The following is a 5,385-nucleotide window of genomic DNA, read 5'->3' as shown; positions in this document are numbered from 1 at the left end:
CATACAAACACTCCTATTAACGTATCACATCCCGCCCCTGGTGTGATTCCCCTCACCATGAATACAAAGCAATCCAAACGCTACAGTTCAGCCCTGCTCATGAAACACACGCTCTGATACAACTAGGCTTTTCACTTACTTTCAGCCCTTGTTTTCTCTTTAATAGTGCGAGAGTTGACTGGCCTCTTCACTCTTTGATCCCTTTCACATCTAAACTCCGTAATTCTCCCTGATTTTTATCTGACTTCCCAAACTTGTTATGACTTGAACTGTTCATATATGTTTACTCACCTCCGTATGACTTGAGTTGCTATAAGAGACGAGTATCAAGACACCTTCCTAACTAAATGAATTAACCTGATTTAACTCTCTTTTCCATCCACTCTTTACCATGCGGAAATTAAGTGGTATTGTAAACTGTAACCAAATTGTTAGCCTTATGATCTATTCTAGACTCTAATAAGTGATCTGGAGACTATGATAATAACACGCTCCCTCCACTGCACACCAGCTGTCCGTAATGTATCATGTCCAGTGGCTGTTAATATAAACTGACGCTCTATTAACCTGTCATCACTAATCAGTAATCATTCACGCACAAGCTCATCCTCGTCACCACAACATCACCATCACCGTCACCATCACCACAGCTTGCACAACACTCCACCATGATTCTGTCCCATACCTCACCCCCACTAATCATTCCTAATTAATCTCCTGTCCCTCACCACCACCACCACCACCACCACCACCAACAACAACAACAACAAGAACATCACACCTCACTCTCAACTTCTCCCATTTCCAGGAATTCCTTTCTTCTCTTCCCTCGCTCCACCATCCTTCATCCTCTCTCCCTTACGTTCCATCCTTCCTTTTGCCGACATAATGCTTGCAACAGACGCCCCTCCTCTTCCTCCCCCTCCTCCTCCCGTCCCGTAGTATTAAAAGGGCCTTGTCTCCACTTATAAGCAGGGAGCTGAAGGAGGAACTGGAGGGATGCTTAGTGGAACATGTCGAAATAGCGTTGCCTGGCCGCCGCCGAGTATAGGAGTGTATTGAGGGTGCATTATCTCGGTACAGTGGCGGTGAACGGGGAGATGGATCGGTGAGTATGTTCAGGCGCAGATAGAGAAATGTGTTGTTGGTCTGACGAATTGATTAATGAATAGGTATCTGGTTGAACAGGTAGAGTTATAGATAGATGGCTGGATAGGTAAATGGTTAAATAGATCGACTGGCTGATAAATAGATATATAGATGGACAGATGGATGGATAGATAGATTGATAGATAGATGAATAAATGAATAAGTATTTAATTAGATATAAATATAAATAGATGGGTAGATAAACAGTTTAGTAAGTAGAAAATAGATTAGGTAAATAGACAGACAGACAGAGAGACAGACAGATAGACAGACAGACATACTGAATTAACGTGTCGTGTTCTGAGATATTGCAAGGAATTGCTTTATAAATGCTACTGTAAAACTCACAAACATTTTCATATTTTAATTAGTAACTACTAATTATTTACATTTCTTACAACTCAAAATTTCTCACTCGCATTCATCTTTAAATCATTCAAAGTTATTAGATGTTACCTTATATCTCTTCAACATATTCACTGATCAACGCAATCATCGTGCAAAACACAGACAATATCACATGCACAAACACAACAAATATTCAGTCGGCGCCATTAATGTTCAGTGAGAAAAACACACATGATATCAGCAACACATCTATCACTATAAACATTCCATTTCTTCTTTCTTCTGACTTATTTTATCTTCACTTCTTTCTTTTTCCTTATTTTGTTTTCTTTCGTCTTTTTTTTTTCTTTTTTTTTTGACAGTACAATATATATTGTGGTATGGGGGTCACCATGAACGCTAATTCTTCAAATTAGGTTGATGTAAGTAGTGGCGTTCCTCAGTGTACAATCTTAGGACCGATCCTCTTCATAATATATATCAATGACATAGACGAAGGAATCAGAAGTAAACTGTCAAAATTCACAGATACTAAAATTGCTAATAAGACTGACACCAAACCAACGTCAAATTTTGCAAAATGATGTGTACACTCTCATTGAATGGTGTGAAACATGGCTTATAACTTTGATTTTGATAAATGCCACGTATTAAATATAGGAAATAGCAATCTGCTGGAAAATTATAAAAAGTAATCCCCCCATCAATAGTTTGGATCCTGAGAAAGATCTGGGAGTTTTAGTGACAGCAGATCTTGAACCAAGCAAACACTGTACTGAAGTCATTGAAATTGCCAATAAATTAATAGTTTTCATTAAGAAGATCTTTCACCTTCAAATCTGAAAAAAAAAATAAATAAAAAATCTGGCCTTGTACAACTCACTTGTACGTACTCATCTTGAATACAATGTACAGTTTTTGTCATCCTACTACAGAAGGAATATTGAGAAATTAGAAAAAAAGACAATACGAAGTAGAGTAACGAAAATTACTTGAAAGCTTCGCAATTAACCCCACAAGGAACGTCTTAAAGAACGAGATCTATTCTCCCTATCCAAACGCAGGCTAAGAGGGGATCTGATATTCCTTTACTAAACTTTTAAGGGTTTCACAAATATGAGACCCGAATTCTTCCTAAGACTCAACATGTCTAATATTACAAGAAACAATAGCAAATAATAGGTAAGCGATTTCAAACAAATGAAGCCAAACATTTTACTTCAATCGTGTCATAAATATGTGGAATTGTGTTCCATCAAGCGTCGTTAACTCAGGTACTGTACACTGATTGAAAACCAGTCTTGACAAGTATGTAGACACTAATTCCCGGTTGTCATTGTTCATGTCTGAATAACGAACACGTTCACTCCGTACTGTCCGTGCTGGCATGTAGATTGTATGTGGTAGAAGTAGTCCTCCTCTCTTTCTTAGTTTCCTCTCACATTCCATGTTGTTTTTTATTTCTATTCAACATGGTACCATTTCCTTTCTCAGGTGAGCCTTGCCTGGAGGGATAGGGGGTGGGGGATGGAAGGACCCCTCTTCTGTGCTATCCTTTCTCTACCACTAATAGAGTAGAATAGTCATCCAAACAAATTTATAAGAACCCCTTGGTCTGTTGCTGTTTGGACTTTTTTTTTCTGCAAAACAAATAGATTCAGTACATAAGTAACAGAAAAAAAAAAAAAACAGTAGAAAATATAGATGTAAATGCCAATGACACCTTGCAGTGCATAAGGAATAAAAAAAACAAGGTCTCCGTCGTTACAAATACTGAACTATCAAAACTTACAACTTACAAGATACGACACGGAAATAAAAGGACACAAACCCGCTACACTACAATGATGGTGCTGGTGACGATGATGACGGTAATAATAATAATTATAATGGTAATAATAATAGTAATAATGTTTATAATAATAAATAATGTATCATAATAATAATAATAATAATAATAATAATAATAATAATAATAATAATAATAATAATAATAATAATAATAATAACAACAACAACAACAACAACAGTACCACTTCACTACGTATCGCCTCACGCGGGGAGCAGGGGTGGGAGGGGCACAGGTCTTTCTTCTTTTTCATACAGTATTCTTTTTTATACCAATGAAGCATAAACACACTTGCAGCCTCCGCTGGTCCCCCTACCCTCTCTCCCTTAATCCCTCCCGACGCCGCCCTTCCTTCCAGTCGGAAGCTTTCATCCTGCTGATAGGTAGTAAAGCCTGTGTGAAGAAGTGAGTGCTTCACCAGCTTTTTCAATGACATAATTTGATTGATGTCTATGTTGAGAGTGGACGTGAATTACGAATAAAGCAATCCGTGGTTCTCTGGGCTGAGTCATTCTCGTGCTGCAGGATGGACAGGTGTAATGTTGTGTTGTTCTTATTGTTGTTGGTGATGGTGGTGGTGGTGCAGCACAGGGGAGGGTTCCAGGAGGCGGCTCCAGACACAAGGAATGCCCGCCGCTGTAAAGTTCTCTGATCTCACCTACTGCTACTTGCACTCCGCGACATACTCCCACAAGTCAACAATGATCTAATTATCACTGTGGGCATGAACGCTCACTTTAGAATCAGCAGCAGTTTTTCTTATTGAACTTTTGGTGCTGCATGAACACTGGAGGGGAAATCATGTGTTGAAATATATCTTGTTTACCGTTTGGGTTTCATGGCGTAGTGACAGTCTTGGGAACCCAGTGTGTGTGGGATGCCAGCGGTCATATTTCATAGAAAATGCAATAAATAAATAACGTGATGAAAAATAATTAACATCATAATTCTTTAATACATACTGGCGTGAACATTAGGTGGGGAAATAGACCAACTTTACAAAAAAGATGGGGAAGATGGGGAAATAGACCAACTTTAAAAAAAAGAAAAAGGGCCCTCGTGGCCCAGTGGGTAGAGTGATGCACTTGGAGTTTGGCGTGAGGGAAGTGAGGGGCGCGCAGGTTCGAACCCCCCTCTCGGAACTCACAAAAACCTTCAAAGAGCATCCCTCCATCACCATGTGTGCCTCAAACACACAGGTACGGTGATGGAGCTGCCCACGGGGAGGAGGGGAGGGGAGGTGAGTGCGCAGCACCTCCCTACCCCTCCCCAGGGGAGGAAGGCACCGCCTTACCGCCCCCGGGAGAGCAAGGGAGGTGAGTGCACAGCGCTTCCCTTCTCTCCTCTACCTAACCCTGGCAAGTCTACGGACTACCAGGCAAAAAAAAATAAAAAAAAATAAATAAATAAAAAAAATAAAATAAAATAAAAAAAATAAAAATAAAGGTGAGTGCATAGCACTTCCCTTCTCTCCACCTAACAGGAAAAAAATAAATAAAAGAAACATAAAGGTGAGTGCATAGCACTTCCCTTCTCTCCCAACCTACCAGGCAAAATATAGAAAAAAAAAATAATAAAAATTAAGGTGAGTGCATAGCACTTCCCTTCTCTCCCAACCTTCCACGCAAAAAAGAAAAAAAAATAAAGAAAGAAAAAAAAATAAATAAATAAAATAAATAAATAAATAAAGCAAATAAGTAAATAAATGAATAGAATAAAAATAAAAACCTTACCACCTCGGACCCCGGGAGAGCAAGAGAGGTGAGTGCACAGCACTTCCCTTCTCTCTCTAAGTCTACCACACCAAAAAGAATAAGATATATATATATATATAGGTATAAAGAAAGAAAAAAAAAACAATAAAATAAATAGAAAATAAAATGAAATTAAATTAAATAAAATTAACAAAAAATAAATAAAGTAAAAACCATAAAACTCCTACTCTCCCCCATCAATAAAAGTGACTGAGTCTGGCAATCAACAATAAATAATAAAAATAACCTGACTGATCCTGACAACTCCAAAGACCACCACCCCAC

General features: G+C 38.6%; 1 protein-coding gene across 1 annotated transcript in view; it reads left to right on the top strand.

Annotated features, from left to right (window-relative positions):
• The window catches only part of LOC135112432 (cilia- and flagella-associated protein 251-like), a 9,492-nt gene that overhangs the window by 3,515 nt on the left and 592 nt on the right, over nt 1-5,385 (top strand). The gene's annotated exons all lie outside the window — the stretch shown is intronic.

Source organism: Scylla paramamosain, chromosome 23 (genome assembly GCF_035594125.1).
Source record: "Scylla paramamosain isolate STU-SP2022 chromosome 23, ASM3559412v1, whole genome shotgun sequence".
NCBI lineage: Eukaryota > Metazoa > Arthropoda > Malacostraca > Decapoda > Portunidae > Scylla > Scylla paramamosain.
Note: the sequence above shows the minus strand (reverse complement) of the source record. Positions and strands in the feature narration are given on the sequence as shown.